This window comes from Balaenoptera ricei, chromosome 1, assembly GCF_028023285.1.
Source record: "Balaenoptera ricei isolate mBalRic1 chromosome 1, mBalRic1.hap2, whole genome shotgun sequence".
Classification (NCBI taxonomy): Eukaryota; Metazoa; Chordata; class Mammalia; order Artiodactyla; family Balaenopteridae; genus Balaenoptera; species Balaenoptera ricei.
Genome location: NC_082639.1, coordinates 40,048,132 through 40,073,499, shown reverse-complemented (window position 1 = coordinate 40,073,499; position 25,368 = coordinate 40,048,132). Strand labels below are relative to the sequence as shown.

At 35.2% G+C, this 25,368-nt stretch overlaps 1 protein-coding gene across 4 annotated transcripts in view; it reads left to right on the top strand.

The window, feature by feature from the left end:
• Positions 1-25,368, top strand: part of SPATA6 (spermatogenesis associated 6) — a 150,782-nt gene that overhangs the window by 111,553 nt on the left and 13,861 nt on the right. The gene's annotated exons all lie outside the window — the stretch shown is intronic.

Here is a 25,368-nt window from a genome sequence, read left to right as displayed (position 1 = left end):
CATGATGAATCTTAAATTTAGTTTGCTAAATGAAAGAAGCCAGAACCCCAAAGCTACACATTGTATGATTTTATTTATATGACATTGTTAAAATAGCAAAAGTTAGGAGATGCAGAAGCTGTCGACTACAAAGAAACCAGCCTCACAGGAGAATTTTTAGGGTACAGGAACTGCCTGATATACTGGTGTGACTGATATACAATTTTATGCATTTGTCAAAACTCCTAGAAAAATGTACATTAGAAAGAGTTAAATTTATTGTATTAAAAATTAAAAGTGTGATGTTGGGTCTTCTGAAGATTTAATGTAGATTATAATAAACTAGCAGTATTAAAAATACAAGACTTATCTTTAGTTTATCTAAATTACTTTGGAATATGGTATTTTGGCTGGATACTGTAACACTAAAGCCAAAAAGAACTACATGATCACTATATTCTTGTCTAGGGATCACCAAACTTTTTCTGGAAAGAGCCAGATAGTAAATATTTCGTGTGTCTGTGTGCCATAGGGTCCCTGTCACAACTACTCAGCTCTGTTGATATGGCACGAAAGCAGTCATAGACAACACATAAATAAATGAGCATGACTGTGTTTCAATAAAACTTTAATCCATGTGCAGTAAAATGTGAATTTCATGTAATTTTCATGAAATATCTGTTTTTTCCCCCCAGTCATTTAAAAATGTAAAAATTACTCTCAGCTATCAGCAGTACCAAAACAGGCAAAGGGCCAGAATTGCCCTGGGAGCTGTTTGCCAACCCCTGCACTAGTAGATAAATGTGTTTCACACAGGGATATGGATTAACAATTCTGAAAATACATGTATATGAGAGTTGGATAAATAAGTAAATAAATTGTGGATAAAACAACCAGGTTTCTTATTGTCAGAAAAAAGAAGTTATAAAGAAACAAGATGGGAAAAAGCTAGAATGAACCCTGTGAAGTTGGATTAGAGTCTGAGATGACAGTTTTAATTCATGTTTATTTTAATATATACAGATAGATTAATTCAGAGATATAGAAATATGAATATACGTGGGTTAGTATACACACATATTTCCTGTCTTTGCCCTCTGAAAGGGCCTAGAAGGAGTGACAACCCAATAGCAACAAGGACACCCAGCTCCCAGATCTAATACCTATCACGTATTTCTAAATACCTATTTTCTATGAAAGTTACCAGGGCTTTTTTCTTGGAGCAGTAGCTAATTCTCGGGGTGGAGCAGGGAAAACAGAAGATTAGCACAGAACATCTTGTAGTGTGGAAAGTGAGGAATTGTTCAAAAAAGGTGAGGGGAATAGGGGCATATCAAAATAGAGACATAGATGTAGAGAACAAACGTATGGACCCCAAGAGGGGAAAGCGGGGGGTGGTGGTGGTGGTGGTGGTGTGATGAATTGGGAGATTGGGATTGGCATCTATACACTAATGTATAAAATAGATAACTAATAAGAACCTGCTGTATAAAAAATAAATAAAAATTCAAAAAAAAACGGACACAGGAGCAACCTGAATGAGCCCCAGTGGCCATTTCTGGAATAATTTGAGCAACGAAATAAATAGCATTAGTATCGATTATAATCCAAACAATAAAATAAATATCCATGAGTCCACACTGATGTAAGCGAAACAATGAATGACCAACGGTGAGAATGGACCAATCTTCCTTACAGAAGAATCCTAAATAATAATTGTTGATATCGCCCACTCCAGGAGATAGAGCTTAATTCTTCTCCTCTTGAGTGTGGGCTGGACTTGATTTATGTCTAAGAATAGAGCATGGAAAAAAGAAATAGTAATTTAGCTGGAGAAATCCGGCAAATGACACCACCTTATTATCAAAGTGATCAAGATTAACATCACTAGTGATAACTCATGTTGATAGCATGTATCCTTTGATATCAGGGGATGTGAAGGGCACGTCTGTGTCATATTGTTCCCCCAAACCCATAACCTTAGTCTAAACATGAGAATACTCAGACAAAACCAAATTGAGAAGCTTTTTACAAAATACCTGACCAATATGTCAAGATCATGAGAAACAGGGAGAACAGAAACTTGTCACAGATTGGAGGAGACTAAGGAGAAATGATGACTAAATGCAACATGGTATCCTGTATTGGATACTGGAACAGAAAAAGTACATTATTGGAAAAACTGGTGAAATCCAAATAAAGTCTGCAGTTTAGGTAATAGTATTGTACCAATGTTAATTTCTTGGTTTTGCAAAATTTACTGTGGTTATATGAGATGTTAACATTAAGAGAAGCTGGGTGAAGGGTGAAGTTCCTGTGTACAGGAACTCTTTATCTTTGCAGCTTTTCTCTAAATCCTAAATATTAAAAAAAAAAAAAAAAAAAAAAAACCCAAAACTGTCGAGTTCTTAATTTTCAGCCTTTTGGGCTTTTACCTGAGAGTTGGTGTGGTTCTAGGCCCCTTCCTTCTCATAGCTGAAAATCCCTTCTGCTTTTCAGAGGCTTTTGCTGAGCTTTTTTTTGTGCCTTCACCGTGCATAGTTTCAGACATTCTGCGAGTGTCTTGAGGGACCCATCAGCTCAGTTTTGCACCCATCGTGTCTCATTGGGTTTTGGCCTCTCAGATTTTTAATTTTGTCCATCTAGCATAGTAAGACTGCCAAAACACTGCTGGTTTATCTGTCCTCCGGCAGTGGACCTGTGACAAAGCATAGATTCTCAACATTTTGTTCTATTCTCAGAATCCACAAATGACCCCAGGAAAATAACAGCTGCAGCCTGTTAACTCACCTCTCCCCTCAAGAATCTTGGCATCACTAGTACTGTTGTTTAAGCAGCTTTCTAATGCCTTAAAAAAACAAAGACAAAAAACCAATACAGATATAAGTATACATGTACACACACACACACAAACAACCCCGTCCTACTCAGAAGTGAAAGGCATTCACATCACTTCTTTTAATTACCTTAATTTGTTTTGTCCCTGACCTGCCTTTCTCGAATGGAAGGCAGTAAGGTGGCTCATGTTGGCTTACACTGGACACTAAATCTCAGTATCTTAAATGGTTTTACATTAAGAGCAGCCTGAACACAAACTCTTCAAATTAGCCATTTTTTTTGCCTATGTTCTTTCGTTAAGTATATATTGAACATTTTTCATCAAATATCTACATGCTCTGTACCTTGTGCTATGCAAAGCACTGGGGATATTTTCATGAAATCAGATTTTCCATAAGGAACTTGTATAATCCAATGATTATTTTATAAACTAAAAAATGAGTGTGAAAGATTAAAACAGTGTGGCACAGTGTACGATTAAGTATAAGAATAAAAAGCGTAAGTAGGAAATGTTATTGTTCTTCCAGAGAAAAACTGAAATTGATTATATAGGAATAATAACTTTATTAAACATTCACTATAGGCCAGGCACTATGCATGTATTTATTATTCCATTTTATCCTCACAATAATTTTACAAAGTAAGTACTATTAAGAAGTACTATTTCAAAGATGAGGAACTGAGCCTCAGAAAAGTTGTGACTTCTATATAAGGTCACATGGCTACTTAGGTTGGTTGGAGCCAAGATTTGAATCCAGATTAATACTCTTTGATCTTAACCACTAAACTCTACAGAGATAAACCCACAAAGTACAATCTGATACATATAAGTGTAATAATATGCCTAAACCTAAACATGTGAAAACAAGATCCATGTTCAGAAACAAACAGTAACATACCAGAGACACATATTGTGAGCTGTACACTGAAACACACTCCCTAGACACAAAGTCCATGTTGGTCCTACTTGAAGGATACTCACAGACAAAGGTAGACCTTATTAAATATAAACATTAGGTTTTTTAAAATTATGTCACAAAGAATTTTTAAAAGTAAAAAGGTATTTTTATTTCACAAAGAATTTAAATATCAGCCTCTTCTGGGACAGTGAAAAAGTCCTTCAAAAATCATTAAATATTTGATTAGTACAGAGAAGTGTGAAACATAGTTTGACAATCATTTATAAATGAAGAGAACCCACCTCAAACAAGCTAATGGAAGTCAGTGATCACAAAAGATCCTATTGAAAATAAAACCCAGTTGAATGAGGAGAAAACACTCAGCATTTTGACTTAATTCAAGAAAATCTAAGATCATTTCAACAAAGACCCCAGTCCTTTTGCTATCACATCTGAACCCCAGTTTCTGGTGCCTTTTGAAATAAAGAGAATGTGACTTAATCCTATAAGCCTATACTGTCTAGAAATTCATGTTTTTATATAAAACTCATTCTGGAAATTGTTAGGTATAATCCAGTTAAAGCAGAAGGTTCTTGTTGGGCCAAATCGTGGAAAAAACAGAATAGGAAGCATAGACTTTATCCTGAAATCCAGGAAGTCACGAAGTCAGATGCATTCAAAAGTTAGGGTAGGTGTTGAGTACTGTGACCAATAGAGAAAGTAAGTCTATGACCTCTCTGGAGGAGAAAGCTACTACTCAGCCCTAGTTAAGTGTTGCCATATAGGAATTCAGGCACAATGTTGCCAGATCTTCCAATTATTTTTTAAAGTACTGATTTTTATATAAATTTGCCAAAATAATATAATGAAAGAATAAATCAGGAAGGGTAGGGTACGTGATTTGCCAGGGAATAGTATGGTTTAAATTTTAATAGTTTGAAGTTGATTAGTAAGTTTAGCTGAGATGTATTGAGTTGCTACTACATACCAGCTGTGTGCTGTTTTATGAAGGCTCTGTCTGGAACCAGTTTGTTCAACAAATTACTTCTCTGTTAACAGTTTCCTGATAGGTTTCTTGTATTAGTAGAATTAGCATATGTAACATACTTAGAATGACACTGGCATATAGAAACTGTTTAATAAATGTTTGCTCTTTTTTTTTTTTTTTAATCACTTAGCTATGATGGTAATAAAAGGGAGATTATTATAAGTCTCACAAAGGAATTATGAGATTTATTACTTTTTTCCCCTGAAAAAACAACTTTTGGTTTTATTTCTCTGTTGTATGTATTTTTCCTACATTATTAATTTTTGGTCTATATCATTTCTCTTCTTCTCCTTTCTTTGGAATTAATTTGCTGATCTTTCTCTTAAAAACTTTTGGTGACTATTCACATCATTAAATTTAGGCTTTCTCCTAGTGTATACATGTATTTAAAACTATAGATTTCTTTCCAAGTAGTGTCATATTTTCACTACTATTTCTAATTTCCATTGTAATTTTTCTTTTACCTTTGGGTTAAAAGTGTATTGGTAGATTTCCAAACATTCTTTGGGTGGGGGAATTTTATTTTTTCTTTTTTAAAAAATTTTTTGCTTTATTCTGCTGTGTCTTGAGAACACTTGATTTTTCAGTCTTCTGAAATTTTTGAGACCTTATTTATGCCCAGGATATGGTCATTTTTTATTCCAAGTACACTTAAGAAAAAACACATGATATCTGTTTTTGTTTAGTTTAGTGTGCTTGACAACTAGGTCACGTTTGCTAATGTGGTGCAGTTTTTCTTTATCCTTACTGACTTTTTCTTGTCTGCCAATTCTATTGGATACTGAGAGACAGTTCTTTAAAATCTCCCAATATAATTTGCCTGTTTTAATTTCCCTGTGCTAACAGTTTAAGCTTTGTATATTTTGGAGCTATGTGATTAGATGCATATAAATGGAATTATAGTATTTATTTAAGTCTTTATTTCTAGTAATAATGTTTCTTTAGGTCTGCTTTATTTGATATTGCTATAGCTAAAATAGCTTTATATGCTTAGTGTTTTAGAGGAATGAAAATATATCTTTTCATTCTTACACTTTGAACCTTTCTGTTGATATTTAAGGGGATTTTTTAATAGCATATACTGGGGCTTCCCTGGTGGCGCGGTGGTTGAGAATCTGCCTGCCAGTGCAGGGGACACGGGTTCGAACCCTGGTCTGGGAAGATCCCACGTGCCGCGGAGCAACTAGGCCCGTGAGCCACAACTACTGAGCCTGCGCATCTGAAGCCTGTGCTCTGCAACAGGAGACGCCGCAATAGTGAGAGGCCCGTGCACCGCGATGAAGAGTGGCCCCCACTTGTCGCAACTAGAGAAAACCCTCGCACAGAAACAAAGACCCAACACAGCCAAAAAATAAAAATAAATAAATAAATAAATTTAAATAGCATATATTGACATTTTTATACAATGTGGCAATCATTGTGTTTTAATTGTAGTATTTAGTCTGTTCATATTAAACATATGTACTGATATATTTGGATATAAATCTACTGTTTTCATTCTACATTCTGTATTTCCTTCTATTTTGCCTCCTTTTGGCTTGAGCATGTATTATTTAATTTTCTACCACATTAACTTGTGCTACTTTCTTTTTTTATTCTTTTGATGGTTACATTAAAGATTAAAACAAGTACTTTTTTAAAGTTGAATATAAATGAACATATTAATTTTATTATTTCCCTCCTCACTTAACATACTGTTATTATCCTGTTTTTATTGTTTGTATATTTTAAGCATCATATCGCATCATTATATTTTATATAGGTGATGCTCATTTAGATGTAATCATATTTTACAATTTTGTGGCTCTTCATTCTGCACTGCGTCTCCAGGCTTCCTCTTTCATGATACTCTAGTTATTTCCTTTAGTGTGCAATTCATTATTGAATTCTAGTATGTCCTTTAGCCTGCAATTCATTATTGCAGATGAATTTTCCCAGGTTTATTGTTTTGTTTTTTCTTTTGTTTGAAAGTTTATTTTAACTCAGTTTATGGAAGATGCTTTTTTCTGGTTATGGAATTATAAGTTGGCAGTTATTTTCTTTCAGCACTTTCAAGCTATCATTCTATTGTTTTGGTAAAGTTATCGGTCATATTGTTGCTACTTTGATCATGTCATTTTTTTTAGAAAACATTTATTTATTTATTTATTTGGCTGTGCCGGGTCTTAGTTGCAGCACACGGGATCTTTTAGTTGCAGCATGCGAACTCTTAGTTGCAGCACGTGAGATCTAGTTCTGTGACCAGGGATCAAACCCGGGTCCCCTGCATTGGAAGCACAGAGTCTTAGCCAGTGGACCACCAGGGAAGTCCTGAACACGTCATTTTTCATTTTTATGCTTTTAAAACTGATAACTATAACTCAAATACAGAAAATTGCATAAGATATATGTTGCTAGATGATTTTTTCCAAGATGAGCATTCTTAACCACCTGCCCCATCAGGATATAGAATCTAGCCAGCCATCCCAATAGCCCTCTCTGTAGTCCCTTAAAATCACAACCCTCCCTCATCCATAAGAACAATCCAGTATCCTGATTTTTATGGAAATTCTTTATTTACTTTTATAATATTATCCCCCAAGTGAGCATTTCTTTCTTTTTAAAAAAATTTTTAATACAGTTTTTAAAGGCTACACTTCATTTACAGTTATTATAAAATATTGGCTATATTCCCTGTATTGTACAATACATCCTTGTATCCTGTCTTACACCCAGTAGTTTGTACATCCCTCTCTCCCATCCCTATATTGCCCTTCCCCTCATTGGAAATCACTAGTTTGTTCTCTATATCTACGAGTCTGCTTCTTTTTTGTTATAGTCACTGGTTTGTTGTATTTTTTAGGTTCCACATGTAAGTGATATCATATAGTGTTAGTCTTTCTCTGTCTGACTTATTTCACTTAGCATAATGCCCTCCAAGTCCATCCATGTTGTTGCAAATGGCAAAATTTCATTCTTTTTTATGGCTGAGTAGTATTCCATTGTATATATCTATACCACATCTTCTTTATGGCCACTTCTTGATGACTACTTACGTTGCTTCCATATCTTGGCAATTGTAAATAATGCTGCTATGAATATTGTGGTGCATGTATCTTTTGGATTTTCCTTTTTCTTTCAGATTTATACCCAGGAGTGGAATTGCTGGGTCATATGGTAGTTCTATTTTTAGTTTTTTGAGAAACCTCCGTACTGTTCTCCACAGTGGCTACACCAATTTACATACCCACCAACAGTGTAGAAGGTTCCCTTTTCTCCACATCCTCACCAACACTTGTTATTTGTGTTCTTTTTGATGATAGGCATTCTGACAGTTGTGAGGTGATAACGCATTGTGGTTTTGATTTGCATTTTCTGATGATTAACGATGTTGACATGTGCATGTTGGCCATCTGTATTTCCTCTTTGGAAAAATGTCTATTCAGTTCTTCTGCCCATTTTTAAATTGGATTTGTGTGTGTGTGTGTGTGTGTGTTGAGTTGTATGAGCTGTTTATATATGTTGGATATTAATCCCTTATCTGTCATATCATTTGCAAATATTTTCTCCTCCCATTCAGTAGGTTGTCTTGTTGTTTTGTTGATGGTTTCCTTTGCTGTGCAGAAGCTTTTAAGTTTAAAATGACCACGGTTAGAGATTTGATGAAAGTGCATAATAATGCAATTGACAAGGAAATTTCATTATTTCTGAGGTATACATTTTAAAGTAATAACTACAATAATGACTTATAACATTATACCAGAACATATAAGATTTGTAGGAATTTCATGTAATGTCTGAAACATTTATATTAACATATTTCCATACAAATAACCCAAAGAAAGTTAAGTATTAGGTTTTTTTAAATTTTTTAATTTAATTTATTTTTTTATACAGCAGGTTCTTATTAGTCATCAATTTTATACACATCAGTGTATACATGTCAATCCCAATCGTCCAATTCAGCACACCACCATGCCCCCCCACCCGCAGCTTTCCCCCCTTGGTGTCCATACGTTTGTTCTCTACATCTGTGTCTCAATTTCTGCCCTGCAAACCGGTTCATCTGTACCATTTTTCTAGGTTCCACATATATGCATTAATATACGATATTTGTTTTTCTCTTTCTGACTTACTTCACTCTGTTTGACAGTCTCTAGATCCATCCACATCTCAACAAATGACTCAATTTCTTTCCTTTTTATGGCTGAGTAATATTCCATTGTGTATATGTACCACAATTTCTTTATCCATTCGTCTGTCAATGGGCATGTATGTTGCTTCCATGACCTGGCTATTGTAAATAGTGCTGTAATGAACATTGGGGTACATGTATCTTTTTGAATTATGGTTTTCTCTGGGTATATGCCCAGTAGTGGGATTGCTGGGTCATATGGTAATTCTATTTTTAGTTTTTTGAAGAACCTCCATACTATTCTCCATAGTGGCTGTATCAATAATGTACATTCCCACCAACAGTGAAAGAGGGTTCCCTTTTCTCCACACCCTCTCCAGCATTTGTTGTTTGTAGATTTCCTGATGATGCCCATTCTAACTGGTGTGAGGTGATACCTCATTGTAGTTTTGATTTGCATTTCTCTAATAATTAGTGATGTTGCACAGCTTTTCATGTGCTTCTTGGCCATCTGTATGTCTTCTGTGGAGAAATGTCTATTTAGGTCTTCTGCCCATTTTTGGATTGGGTTGTTTGTTTAATATTGAGCTGCATGAGCTGTTTATATATTTTGGAGATTAATCCTTTGTCCGTTGATTCGTTTGGAAATATTTTCTCCCATTCTGAGGGCTGTCTTTTCGTCTTGTTTATGGTTTCCTTTGCTGTAAAAAAGCTTTTAAGTTTCATTAGGTCCCATTTGTTTATTTTTGTTTTTATTTCCATTACTCTAGGAGGTGGATTAAAAAAGATCTTGCTGTGATTTATGTCAAAGAGTGTTCTTCCTATGTTTTCCTCTAAGAGTTTTATAGTGTCCGGTCTTAGATTTAGGTCTCGAATCCATTTTGAGTTTATTTTTTTGTATGGTGTTAGGGAGTGTTCTAATTTCATTCTTTTACATGTAGCTTTCCAGTTTTCCCAGCACCACTTATTGAAGAGACTGTCTTTTCTCCATTGTATATCCTTTCCTCCTTTGTCATAGATTAGTTGACCATAGGTGCATGGGTTTTTCTCTGGGCTTTCTATCTTGTTCCATTGATCTATGTTTCTGTTTTTTTGCTAGTACCATATTGTCTTGATTACTGTAACTTTGTAGTATAGTCTAAAGTCAGGGAGTCTGATTCCTCCATCTCCATTTTTTCCCCTCAAAACTGCTTTGGCGATTCGGGGTCTTTTGTGTCTCCATACAAATTTTAAGATTTTTTGTTCTAGTTCCATAAAAAACGCCCTTGGTAATTTGATAGGGATTTCATTGAATCTGTAGATTGCTTTGGGTAGTATAGTCATTTTCACAATATTGATTCTTCCAATCCAAGAACATGGTATATCTCTCCACCTGTTGGTATCATCTTTAATTTCTTTCATCAGTGACTTACAGTTTCCTGCATACAGGTCTTTTGTCTCCCCAGGTAGGTTTATTCCTAGGTATTTTAATCTTTTTGTTGCAATGGTAAATGGGAGTGTTTCCTTAATTTCTCTTTCAGATTTTTCATCATTAGTGTATACGAATGCAAGAGATTTCTGTGTGTTAATTTTGTATCCTGCAACTTTACCAAATTCATTGATTAGCTCTAGTAGTTTTCTGGTGGCATTTTTAGGATTCTCCATGAATAGTATCATGTCATCTGCAAACAGTGACAGTTTTACTTCTTTTCCAATTTGTATTCCTTTTATTTATTTTTCTTCTCTGATTGCCGTGGCTAGGACTTCCAAAACTATGTTGAATAATATTGGTGAGAGTGGACATCCTTGTCTCTTTCCTGATCTTAGAGGAAATGCTTTCAGTTTTTCACCATTGAGACTGATGTTTGCTCTGGGTTTGTCATATATGGCCTTTATTATGTTGAGGTAGGTTCCCTCTATGCCCACTTTCTGCATAGTTTTTATCATAAATGGGTGTTGAATTTTGTCAAAAGCTTTTTCTGCATCTATTGAGATGATCATATGGTTTTTATTCTTCAATTTGTTAATATAGTGTATCACATTCATTGATTTACTTATATTGAAGAATCCTTGCATCTCTGGGATAAATGCCACTTGATCATGATGTATGATCCTTTTAATGTGTTGTTGGCTTCTGTTTGCTAGTATTTTGTTGAGGATTTCTGCATCTATATTCATCAGTGATATTGGTCTGTAATTTTTTTTTTTTGGTAGTATCTTTGTCTGGTTTTGGTATCAGGATGATGGTGGCCTCATAGAATGAGTTTGGGAGTGTTCCTTCCTCTGCAATTTTTGGAAGAGTTTGAGAAGGATGGGTGTTAGCTCTTCTCTAAATGTTTGATAGAATTCACCCGTGAAGCCATCTGGTCCTGGACTGTTGTTTTTTGGAAGATTTTTAATCACAGTTTCAATTTCATTACTTGTGATTGGTCTGTTCATATTTTCTATTTCTTCCTGGTTCAGTCTTGGAAGGTTATACCTTTCTAAGAATTTGTCCATTTCTTCCAGTTTGTCCATTTTATTGGCATAGAGTTGCTTGTTGTAGTCTCTTAGGATGCTTTGTATTTCTGCAGTGTCTGTTGTAACTTCTCCTTTTTCATTTCTAATTTTATTGATTTGAGTCCTCTCCCTCTTTTTCTTGATGAGTCTGGCTAATGGTTTATCTTCTCAAAGAACCAGCTTTTAGTTTTATTGATCTTTGCTATTGTTTTCTTTGTTTCTATTTCATTTATTTCTGCTCTGATGTTTATGATTTCTTTCCTTCTGCTAACTTTGGGTTTTGTTTGTTTTTCTTTCTCTAGTTCCTTTAGGTGTAAGGTTAGATTGTTTATTTGAGATTTTTCTTGTTTCTTGAGGTAGGCTGGTGTAGCTATAAACTTCCCTCTTAGAACTGCTTTTGCTGCATCCCATAGGTTTTGTATCATCGTGTTTTCACTGTCATTTGTCTCTAGGTATTTTTTGATTTCCTCTTTGATTTCTTCAGTGATCTCTTGCTTATTTAATAACGTATTGTGTAGCCTCCATGTGTTTGTGTTTTTTACGTTTTTTTCCCCTGTAATTCACTTCTAATCTCATAGTGTTGTGGTCAGAAAAGATGCTTGATATGATTTCAATTTTCTTAAATTTACTGAGGTTTGATTTGTGACCCAAGATGCTATCTATCCTGGAGAATGTCCGTGTGCCCTTGAGAAGAAAGTGTAATCTGCTGTTTTTGGATGGAATGTCCTATAAATATCAATTATATCTATCTGGTCTATTGTGTCATTTAGAGCGTCTGTTTCCTTATTTATTTTCATTTTGGATGATCTGTCCATTGGTGTAAGTGAGGTGTTAAAGTCCCCCACTATTATTGTGTTACTGTCGATTTCCTCTTTTATAGCTGTTAGCAGTTGCCTTATGTATTGAGGCGCTCCTATGTTGGGTGTATATATATTTATAATTGTCATCTCTTCTTCTTGGATCGATCCCTTGATCATTATGTAGTGTCCTTCCTTGTCTCTTGTAACATTCTTTATTTTAAAGTCTATTTTATCTGATATGAGTATTGCTACTCCAGCTTTCTTTTGATTTCCATTTGCATGGAATATCTTTTTCTAGCCCCTCACTTTCAGTCTGTATGTGTCCCTAGGTCTGAAGTGGGTCTCTTGTAGACAGCATATATATGGGTCTTGTTTTTGTATCCATTCAGCGAGCCTGTGTCTTTTGGTTGGAGCATTTAATCCATTCGTGTTTAAGGTAATTATCGATATGTATGTTCCTATTACCATTTTCTTAATTGTTTTGGGTTTGTTATTGTAGTTCCTTTTCTTCTTTTGTGTTTCCCACTTAAAGAAGTTCCTTTAGCATTTTTGTGCTAGCTAGCATTTTTGTAGAGCTAGTTTTGTGGTGCTGAATTCTCTTAGTTTTTCTTGTCTGTAAAGCTTTTGATTTCTCCTTCGAATCTGAATGAGTTCCTTGCCAGGTAGAGTAATCTTGGTTGTAGGTTCTTCTCTTTCATCACTTTAAGTATATCATGCCACTCCCTTCTGGCTTGTAGAGTTTCTGCTGAGAAATCGGCTGTTAACCTTATGGGAGTTCCCTTGTATGTTATTTGTTGTTTTTCCCTTGCTGCTTTCAATAATTTTTCTTTGTCTTTAATTTTTGCCAATTTGATTACTATGTGTCTCGGCGTGTTTCTCCTTCAGTTTATTCTGTATGGGACTCGATGCCCTTCCTGGATTTGGGTGGCTATTTCCTTTCCCATGTTAGGGAAGTTTTCGACTATAATCTCTTCAAATATTTTCTCAGGTCCTTTCTCTCTCTCTTCGCCTTCTGGGACCCCTATAATGTGGATGTTGTTGCATTTAATGTTGTCCCAGTGGTCTCTTAGGCTGTCTTCATTTCTTTTCATTCTTTTTTCTTTATTCTGTTCCACAGCAGTGAATTCCACCATTCTGTCTTCCAGGTCGCTTATCCATTCTTCTGCCTCAGTTATTCTGCTATTGATTCCTTCTAGTGTAGTTTTCATTTCAGTTATTGTATTGTTCATCTCTGTTTGTTTGTTCTTTAATTCTTCTAGGTCTTTGTTAAACATTTCTTGCATCTTCTCCATCTTTGCCTCCATTCTTTTTCCGAGGTCCTGGATCATCTTCACTATCATTATTCTGAATTCTTTTTCTGGAAGGTTGCCTATCGCCACTTCATTAAGTTGTTTTTCTGTGGTTTTATCTCTTTCCTTCGTCTCGTACATAGCCCTCTGCCTTTTCATCTTGTCTGTCTTTCTGTGAATGTGGTTTTTGTTCCACAGGCTGCAGGATTGTAGTTCTTGCTTCTGCTGTCTGCCCTCTGGTGGATGAGGCTATCTAAGAGCCTTGTATAAGTTTCCTGATGGGAGGGACTGGTGGTGGGCAGAGCTGACTGTTGCTCTGGTGGGCAGAGCTCAGTATAACTTTAATCCGCTTGACTGTTGATGGGTGGGGCTGGGTTCCCTGCCTGTTGGTTGTTTGGCCTGAGGCAACCCAACACTGGAGCCTACCTGGGCTCTTTGGTGGGGCTAATGACAGACTCTGGGAGGGCACACGCCAAGGAATATTTCCCAGAACTCCTGCTGCCAGTGTCCTTGTCCCCACGGTGAGCCACAGCCACCCCCCGTCTCTGCAGGAGACCCTCCAACACTAGCAAGTAGGTCTGGTTCAGTCTCCCCTGGGGTCACTGCTCCTTCCCCTGGGTCCCGATGCACACACTACTTTGTGTGTGCCCTCCAAGAGTAGAGTCTCTGTTTCCCCCAGTCCTGTCGAAGTCCTGCAATCAAATCCCATCAGGCTTCAAAGTCTGATTCTCTAGGAATTCCTCCTTCCGTTGCCTGACCCCCTGGTTGGGAAGCCTGACATGTGGCTCAGAACCTTCACTCCAGTGGGTGGACTTCTGTGGTGTATTTGTTCTCCAGTCTGTGAGTCACCCACCCAGCAGTTATGGGATTTGATTTTACTGTGATTGCGCCCCTCCTACCATCTCATTGTAGCTTCTCCTTTGTCTTTGGATGTGGGGTATCTTTTTTGGTGAGTTCCAGTGTCTTCCTGTCGATGATTGTCCAGCAGCTAGTTGTGGTTCTGGTGTTCTCACAAGAGGGAGTGAGAGCACGTCCTTCTACTCCACCATCTTGGTTCCTCTTTTAATGTATCTTTTAATTTTCTGTTAGTCCATAGGCTCCTTCTCAATTTCTCTTTTGTTCTGCACTGTATTTTTCTCTGGCATATTTTATTTATTGAAAGAACTGTATCATTTGTCCTGTTGAATTTCCCATAAGATTTTGCTGATATCATTCCCTTGGTGTTGTTAAACATGTTCTTTTGTCTTCAGTATTACCTTTAAATTGGTCAGGGTATCTAGAAGCTTAATCAGATTCAGTTTTTATTTTCAAGAGTCATGCTGTGTCTTTCATCATTGACCATATAATGCCTGATCCATTCATATTCATTCATATTCTCTCTCTCTCTGTATCTCTATTTCTATCTCTATGTCTCTCTGTCTCTTCATAGCAATTCCAATTCCAAGATGCATTGCATAGGACTTACAAAACTGGTACTATTACAGCTTTGACATCCATTCTTTATTTTCTAGAATACTTCTAAAAAGAGAAATTGCTTCATCTGTTTGTTTTCTCTGTGACACCGTCCATATTTGAGAAATAAAATAAATGATCTCTTTTCTAGTTTTCATAATGAAGACTTTTTGTCTTTTTTCCCCCTCCTAAAACTTTTTATGAAGTTTACCCACGTATGATGATTTGTGTGTGTGTGAATTTTTTTTTTCCTGAACTTTTAGAAGGGACATATGATTTAGATTTACTTTTCTAACTTTGTAGCTTGAGAGCTCTTTTCTTCTGTTTTTGTCATTTGTTCCTAAATATGGCAACTTAGAGATTTCCTGGCTTGCTTTTTCTTCCCAACTTTTATATAAAATTTTTCTTCTTTTAATTTTGTTTCCCTGATCAATTTGGATTCTTTTCTCAGATGTTTTTATTCAGTGTAAAGTTTTATCTTGAAAGGTGAGTTTTTCATGTTAGTTTTGAGAGTTAATGGGTCCCAGACTGCTCTAGCTCCTTCAGAATTTCCTGTAAACCCTTCATACTCATCACTATGGAAGTATGAAAACTTCTTCCCGTTGCTCTTCTTAAATTGGCCTACTGAGGGTTTTTTTCCCCACTTCTGAGCTTTTGAGTGAAACTCTCTTTTGTTATTTTGAAGTTACCTGATTTGTCAGATGCCTCAATGCTTTCCTCTGATTTCTCCTCCAGAGATAATGTTACCAAAATGTCTCTTTTAACAACTGTGGTTTGTTCTCATGTCATATTTTGGGGTTCATGTGAATATCTTGTCACTTCATTTTGTTGCAGATGTTTTCCATGGATTTTTTTAAAGTACTATATTCTAGGTCCTTAACTTTTTAAAAATTTCAGTATAACATACTTTAATCCTAAATTCTACAGCATAGGTTCTCACAAAGTGAACCCATGTGTGAACAGCATCTGAGTCAGAGACACGACATTACTAACACCCCAGAAGTGCCTCTGGTGCCTTGTTTCAGTCATTATGTGCCCCACTGTTCTAATATCCAACCACATATAGATTAGTTTTGTGTGGTTTTGAACATTTCGTAAATAGAATCACACAGTATTTTTTCTTTTGGATCTGGTTTCTTTGGTTGATCATTATGTTTGTGACATGCATAATACTTCATTTTTATTGCTATATAGCAGGAGTCAGCAAACTATGGCCTATAGGCAAATTTCAAAGTTTAAATTTCATTTAAAATTTTATTGGAACATTGGTAGGCTCATTTATTTATATGTTATCTATGGCTGTTCTTAAGCTACAACAGCAGAGTTGAGTAATTGTGATAGAGACCACATAACATACAAAACATATATACTATCTGGCCCTTCACAAGATAGTTTGTCAGCCCCTGTTTTAATAGTATTCTAATAAGAATACCATAATTTATCAATTTATTCTACTTTTTATTTGGGGCTAATACTAACAGTGCTGTTATCAACATTATTGTATATGTTCTTTGATGAACATATGTGTACATATTCCTGTTCATTATATACCTGAAATGGAATTGCTAAATCATAAGGAATGTGCATATTCTTCTCTAGAAGACACTGACAAAGAGATTTTCAAAGTGTTCCAGTATCAGTGATTGAGAGTTCTAATTTCTACATATCCTTGCTAATTCACTGTACTTTCTAGGTTTTTTTTGTTTGTTTGTTTGTTGTCATTATAGCTATTCCTGAGGGTATGAATTGATAATGTTTCATGGTTTTGTTTTGCATATTCTAAAACTATTATTGGGTGCATACAGGTTTAGAGTGTGTTTTTGCTCTGACTGATAGACCTATTCATTGTTGTAAAATGTCTTTATCTCTAGGAAAGCTTTTGCCTTCAAATAGAGTTTATCTGACTTATTATAGCCAACCAAGTTTCTTTTTGTTAATGTTGCTTTGTATTTTTCACCCTTTTACTTTCACCCTTTCTCTGTCCTTACATTTAAGGTATGTGTCTTATATAGTTGGGTTTTTTATTATTCAGTTTTCCCCTGCTTTATTTGGTGTCATCATTTAATTTACTGATATTGTTGGGCTTTTATCTCCTTCGTGCCTCCTTTAACAAGCAGATTTTTTATTCCCTTTTTTCTCTTTAATTTTAGGGTATATATTTGCTTATTATTATTTTAATAGTTGTACTATAAAATACATCTATCCTTTATTGTAGTCTAAGTTTTTTATTTTTCCAGTTTCCTGATAATGCTAGAATTTTAGAACACTTACACCCCATTTACATCACTTTCCCCTTTAAAGTTATTGTTGCCATGCATTTTAGATCCCACAATGCATTGGTAGTATTGATATACAGTAATGTTCATTTATATTTGTCTCTATATTGTTTTTTATAGTAATATTTACATTGATCTACATACTCATCTTTTTTGTTGCTCTTTATTTTTGGATTCTTTTTTTAATTTGGATCATTTCCCATTTGCCTGAAGAATTCTCTTTAGTGTTTTTGATGCAGGCCTACTGTTGGAAAATTTGCTTATTTCCATGTACTTATTATTTATTAATTATTTATTTACATATCTACTAAATCTGTGAAAGATTGTTGGCAGATGTTTTTCTTCCTGTACTTTAAAAATGTCATTCTGTTATCTTATGGCTTTCTCATTTCCTTGAGAAGTCAGTTGTCAGTCTCACCCCTGCTACGTTGAAGGTAATGTCCTTTATCTCTGGCTTCTTTTAATATTTTCTCTTGCCTTTGTTTTCAGAAATTTGGTTTTATGTATTAACTCTGCTCAGGATGCTCAGAGCTTTTTGAATACATAAATTCCTGACATAAATTAGTTTGGGAAATTCTAGCCTGTTATCTCTTCATATATGTTGTATGACTGCTCCTTTATTCCTTACTTTTTGTGTGTCCGGTTACATCTGTTATACCTTTTGATTGTCTCTCACATGTGTTTTGCATTCCTTTCTGTATTTATCATTCTGTTTTGTCTTTTATTGTGAATGTTTCCTGTGAACCTATCTTCTAGTTCACTGATGTTGTCTTCTGCTGTTTCCAATATGCTGTTCACCCATCTATTAAGTTTTTTTAATTTCAGCTACTTAATTTTTAGATATAAAATGGCTCTGATATATTTTTATAGATGCCAATTTATTGAACTCCTTAATCTTTATTTCTATTTTGTCCAAATTTTCATTTATTTTCTTAAACATGTTGATCATAATTATTTTAAAGTGCTTGTTTCCTGACTCCAATACCTGGATTAAATTTGTGATCTGCTTCCTTTGTCTTTTTACTTTTGCTTACAAGTCACGTTGTTCTGACTCTTTATGTACCACTTATTTTATAATTAATTTTAGATATTATGTTTAAAACAAGTTCAGATTTTTCCAGGTGATGAAATGGTTCCCTCTTTCCTCTACTAGGCAGGTAGCATCATAGACTGATAACCTTGATTTAAAAGAGACTGAATTGGGTTGAGGCTATGTTGATGTTTTGGTAAATCTCAGTTTACCTTTAATCAAACTTTTTCTGAATCTCAGTTCAGCCTTCTTTTTTAGGCATGAGCCTCCAGTGTTTTCAATTTAGAGCCTTTCATGTCTTTGTCTTCTCAGTACCAAGAAACTGAGATAGTTTCCATCCTGCTTGTCAGAGGTTTTAGGCTTAGTTCCTTACATTTCTACAGCAGGGAGCTTCAGAAATTATTAATGTATTTGAGTCCCCTCTAGTCTCTGTTTTTGTGACACCAGTTCTGCATAGTCACCAAGATGTCTGCTGGTTTCTCTGTCCACCAGCACCAGCTTTATGGCTAGTTCCAGCTATTCTCAGAAATAGGTGTCCTCAGGGAAAATGTGATTGCAAATGGTCAACTGTCAATTCGCTACTTTCCAGGTCTTTCAACTCTCACCTGCTGTGTTATCAAAGTCTTTCTTCCTGATGGATGTTTGTCTTTTAAGTACCATCTGATTATGTGAGATAGTTCTTTTGCTTTTCAGTCATTTTTGGATTAAGTTTTTGGCCCCAACCTGGCACACCTTCAAAATTTAGCAGATATCTTGATAAGGACTTTTTATGTGTTTGAGGCTCTTCTAGTCTTCAGTTTTACCTCTCTAGCCTAGTGTGATCCACAAAAAAATTCTGCTGGGTGCTCTGTCCCCAGAAATAAGCTTTGCCTGAGCCAAGACCAAGTTTTTTAGCTTAGCTAGTCCAGATTGTTAAGAGTCTTCAGTTTAAAAATACAGTTCCTTAAGTGTCAATATTACTTCTAGGGTTTTTGCTTCTTGTGTTTTCAAGGCCTCTTGCCCTGGCAGATCTTTATTTCTTAAGCACCATAATGCTAATATCTGCACTACTTTTCAGATACTTTTGAGTTAGTCCCACGCAGCTTCATAAATCAATAAATGTCATGATTGAGAGACTGGTTGTATATCTAAGGCCTCATAAAACTCTAGTTTCATCACCCCACTCTCCTACAACCATCAAAAGCTTTGTTAGTTTCTCTGTGTCACAGCAGTGACCCTTGTCCTAATCCAAGCCCTTGTTCTCAGCCTCTTGTCCACGCTCAGAATGTACAAATGCGTTGAGGAAAAACAAAAGTACATATCATTAGCCCACTTGTCTGCACCTTTCTAATAACTTAAACAATATAAACTTCTTATTTTTTTCTGGCTTTTCTAGTTTTTAGCAAGAGCATTGGTCTGCCATGAATTATTTCACCTAACCTAAAAAAAATTTCTGTATGTTTTATGAGGAGATTTGTACCTCTATGTGTTTGTTTGTTATTGCTGCCATAACAAATTACCATAAATTTGGTGACTCAAATTAATTATCTTACATTTCAGTAGACCTGAGTTTCAACCTGTGTCTCACTGGGCTAAAATCAAGGTGTCTGTTTTCTACTTAGTGTTTCCAGGGGCGGATCCATTTCCTTGTTTTTCCAGCTTCTGGCAACCGCCCACATTTCTTGGCTTGTGGCCACTTTCCTCCATTTGCAAAGCCAGCAACATTGCATCTCCCTAACTCTTATTCTTAGTCACATCTCCCTCTGTCTAACCACAGCCACAAAAGGTTTCTCTGCCTTAAAGAACTCATTTGATTAGATTGGGCCCACCCAAATAATCCAAGGTAGTCTCCTCTTATCAATATCCTTAACCTTAATCAAATCTGCAAAATCCCCTGCTGCCACGTGAGGTAACATATTCACTGTTCTGGGAATTAAGGCATGGACACCATTGAGAACCATTATTCTGCCCACCACAATGCCACTAACATCTTCCTGGAATACCCTTCTCTGGCAATTGTTAAAAGATTTTTTTTTCTTTGTCATATATTTTCAGCTGTTAAATATTATACACTTAGGTGTGGTTTTCTTTGTATTTATTCAGTTTGACATTTATAGTGCTTCTCAAAAAGCACACATTAGACTTGGTCTCTGTGTGCCATATGTCTCTTAAGGTCCTTTATTTTCATTACTGGGTATTTTCTGATGGGCATGTTTTATATTATGAATATATTTCAAACTGTGACTTGCATATTTGTTTTTTTAACAAGAGTCCTTTTGTGAATACAAGTTCTTAATTTAATGTAACTCAGTTACTTTTGGTTACTTTGGTTCTTTGGTTACTTTGGTTCTTTTGGTTAGTACTTTGGTTAGCACTTTCTTTACCCCATGTAAGAAAACTTTGGCTAACCATGGTTCTAAAAATATTCTCAAAAAAATCTTTAATCGTGTTGCCTTTCGCATTAAATCAACAATGCATGTGGATTTGATTTGTATATATAATGTGAGATTTGGATCAAGATTCATTTTATCCCCATATGATTAAGATCCAGCATCTTTCTCCAAACAGCCGTTCTTTTCCTCACTGTATTTACATGGAGATAGTCCTGGATTCTGTTCTGTTCGATTGGGAGTTTAGATACATGAGTCTGTTTCTGAATTTTCTTCTATTTCATTGGTTTAATTGTCTAATTTTGTATTAATACCATACTTTCTCAATTGCTGTAGGTTTATAATAACTCTTCTTATACCATGGCATAAGTCCTTCAACTTTATTCTTGCTTGCAGATTGCTGTGATTATTCTTGGTTCTTTGTATTTTTATCTGCATTCCAGAGTCAACTTTTCAGTTTTAAAAACCCTGCTAGGATTTTGATTGGGATAACATTAAATCTGTGCTTTGATTAGGGGAGAACTGATATCTTACCAGCATTGAGTCTTTCAATCCATAAAAATGGTGACTTTTAAAATTAATTTAGATCTTTAATTTCTTCCAATTATGTCACAGTTTTTATTTTAGAAGGCTTGCATGTATTTCGGTAGATTTAATCCTAGATGTTTGATATTTGTTATGCTATTATAAATTGTATCTTTTAAAATTCTGTCGTCTGTTTGTTCTTGGTATGATGACTTCTTAGAATAGATTTTTGTATAGTGACCTTGTATCCAGTGACCTCCTTATATTCACTTATTAATGTTAATTTTGGGGTATTTACATATGTAATCATAACATCTGTAAATAATGACATTTTTATTTCTTCCTCTTTAATCTTTATGCCTTTTATTTATTTATTTATTTTGCCTTATTACACTATCCAGGGTTTCCAATATCCAATAGAAGTGGTTATAGAAAGGACATCTTGTCTTGTTTGCCATCCAAAGAAGAAAGCTTTTTATAATTCAACATTAAGTATGATGATTTCTGTAGATTTTTTGTGGGCATTCTTTTCCTGATTACAGAAGTTTCTTATATTCCTTATCTTCTAAGCATTTTTAAAAAATTATAAATGTATGAGTTTTATCACATTGCATCTATTGAGGTGATTATATGCTTTTTCTCCTTATTTTAATGTGGTAAATTACTTAATTTTCAAATGTTAAACCATACTTGCATACTTGGAACAAAATTCTTGGTCATAATTTTTAAAAAATATATCACTGGTTTCAATTTGCTAATATTTTTCCTAGGATTTTTACATCGAAGTTAATGATAGTGATTGGTATGTAAGTTTCCTATCTTGTGATGTCCTTCTCAGGTTTTGGCTGGCCTCATACAAATGAGTTGGAAAATATTCCCAATTATTCTCTGCAAGAGTTTGTGTAAGATTATTTATTTCTTAAATGTTTTAAATAAGCCCATCTTTGACAGTTTTCAATAATGGATTTAATTTGCTAATTTCATTTTACTGTGGCCAGGAAACACCTTTGTATGATTTTAGTCCTTTTAAATTTATTGAGCCTCATTTTATGATCTAACATAATATGGTCTCTTCTGGAGAGTTTCCCATGTGTACTTGAGAAGAATGTATATTCTGCTGTTGTCTGATAGAGTGTTCAGTAGGTGCCTGTTAGGTCTCATTGGTTTATAGTGTTGTTCAAGTCTTCTGTTTATTTGTTGATCTTCTGATTGTTCTATCCATTGGTGAAAGTGAGGTACTGAAGACTCTAACTAATATGTGGCAGGAGTTTCTCATTCTCATGCTGTATTAGAGTTCTCCAGAGAAACAGAAGAAACAGGATGTGTGTGTGTGTGTGTGTGTGTGTGTGTGCATGTGTATAACAGAGACAGAGAGAAAGAAATTTTAAAGAACTGGCTTATGTGATTGCAGAGGCTTAGTGAGTCCAAAATCTGATATGCAGGCTGGTTACTCAGGAGAGAGTTGTAGTTCAAATCCAAAGGCAGTCTGCTAAGCGTTTTACAGTGTCCAGTCTCACATTTAGGTCTTTAATCCATTTTGAGCTTATTTTTGTGTATGGTATTAAAGAATGTTCTAATTTCATTTTTTTACATGTAGCTGTCCAGTTTTCCCAGCACCATTTGTTGAAGAGACTGTCTTTCCACCATGTATAGTCTTGCCTCCTTTGTTGTAGATTAATTAACCATAGGTGCGTGGGTTTATTTATGGGCTTTCTATCCTGTTCCATTGATCTATATTTCTACTTTTGTGCCAGTACCATAGTATTTTGATGACTATAGCTTTGTAGTATAGTCTGAAGTCAGGGAGCCTGATTCTTCCAGCTCCGTTTTTCTTTCTCAAGATTGCTTTGGCTATTCGGGGTCTTTTATGTCTCCATACAAATTTTTAAGATTTTTTGTTCTAGTTCTGTGAAAAATGCCATTGGTAATTTGATAGGGATTGCATTGAATCTGTAGGTTGCCTTGGGTATTATAGTCATTTTGACAATATTGATTCTTCCAATCCAAGAACATGGTATATCTTTCCATCTGTTTGTGTTGTCTTCGATTTCTTTCATCAGTGTCTTATAGTTTTTGGAATACAGGTCTTTTGTCTCCTTAGGTAGGTGTATTCCTAGGTATTTTATTATTTTTGATGCGATGGTAAATGGGATTGTTTCTTAAATTTCTCTTTCTGATCTTTCATTGCTAGTGTATAGAAATGCAACAGATTTCTGTGTATTAATTTTATAACCTGCAACTTTACCAAATTCACTGATGAGCTCTAGTAGTTTTCTGGTAGTGTCTTTAGGATTTTCTATGTATAGTATCATACCATCTCCAGTGACAGTTCAACTTCTTCTTTTCCAATTTGGATTCCTTTTTTTCCTTTTTCTTCTCTGTTTGCCATAGCTAGGACTTCCAAAACTATGTTGAATAAAAGTGTCAAGAGAGGAAAACATAGGCAGAATACTCTCTGACATAAATTGCAGCAGTATCTTTTTTGATCTGTCTCCCAGAGTAATGGAAATAAAAACAAAATAAAACAAATTGGACCTAATTAAACTCAAAAGCTTTTGCACAGCAAGGGAAATCATAAACAAAACGAAAAGACAACCCACAGATTAGGAGAAAATATTTGCAAATGAAGTGACCAACAAGGGATTAGTCTCCAAAATTTACAAACAGCTCATACAGCTTAATATCTTCAAAACAAACAACCAAATCAAAAAATGGGCAGAAGACCTAAATAGACATTTCTCCAAAGAAGACATACAGATAACCAAGAGGCACATGAAAAGATGTTCAACATGCCTAATTATTAGAGAAACACAAATCAAAACTACAATGAGATATCACTTCACACCAGTCGAAGTGGCTATCATCAAAAAATCCATGAACAATAAATGCTGGAGAGTGTGTGGAGAGAAGGGAACCCTCCTACACTGTTGGTTGGAATGTAAATTGGTACAGCCACTATGGAGAACAGTATGGAGATTCCTTAAAAAACTAAAAATTGAGCTACCATATTATCTTGCAATCCCACTCCTGGGCATATATCTGGAGAAAAACATGGTCCAAAACAATACATGCACCCCAGTGTTCATTGCAGCACTGTTTACAATAGACAGGACATGGAAGCAACCTAAATGCAATCGACAAAGGAATGGATAAAGAAGAGGTGGTACATATGTACAATGGAATATTACTCAGACATTAAAAAGAATGAAATAATGGCATTTGCAGCAACATGGATGGACCTAGAGATTGTCATACTGAGTGAGGTAGGTCAGACAGAGAAAGAGAAATATAGTATAATGTCCCTTATATGTGAGATCTAAAAAGAAATGATTCAAATGAACATTTACAAACAGAAACTGAAAACGAACACAGACTTAGAGAACAAACTTATAGTTACCAGGGGGGAAGAGTGGGGGGAAGGGATAGTTTGGGGAGTTGGGGATTGACATGTACACACTGCTATATTTAAAATGGATAACCAACAAGGACCTAGTGTATAGCACAGGGAACTCTGCTCAATATTATGTAAAACCTAAACACGAAAAGAATTTGAAAAAGAATAGATACGTGTATATGTATAACTGAATCACTTTGCTCTACACCTGAAACTATCACAACATTGTTAGTCAACTATACTCCAATATAAAATAAAAAGTTAAAAAAAAAAAAAAAAGCAGTCTGCTGGCAGAATTCCTTCTTCCTGGGGAGAGATCAGTCTTTGTTCTATTAAGGCCTTCAACTGACTAGATGAGGCCCACCCACATTATGGAAGGCAATCTGCTTTATTCAGAATCCAGTCACTAAATGTTAATCTCATCCATAAAAGCGCCACAGAACTATCCATTATAATGTTTAACCAAATGTCTGGGTACCATGGCTAAGCCAAGCTGACACATAAAATTAACCATCACACATGCTTTTCCACACTCTGCCTCCAGAAGTTTGTAAAAATTAGCATTTAAGTGGTCTTCCCTTTAAACTTTATTATCCTCTATTATACTTACAATATAAATCAGTTTACAGAATTAGAAAAACCTGGTTCAAGACAAGCTCTGCAACTTCTTATCTTTGTGACTTTGAACAACTCTAAATTTTCTCTACATTATGATTTAGGAAACTGAAGCATTAATTGTCCAGGGTGATAATGCAAATTAGAACTAGTGGTTAAATTCTATTGGAATTCTTGTTCTTGTACACACTTCATTATAAAGTTTTGAATTTGATAGCAATGAAGCACATCTTATAGGTTTTTTAACTATATATGAGAATTT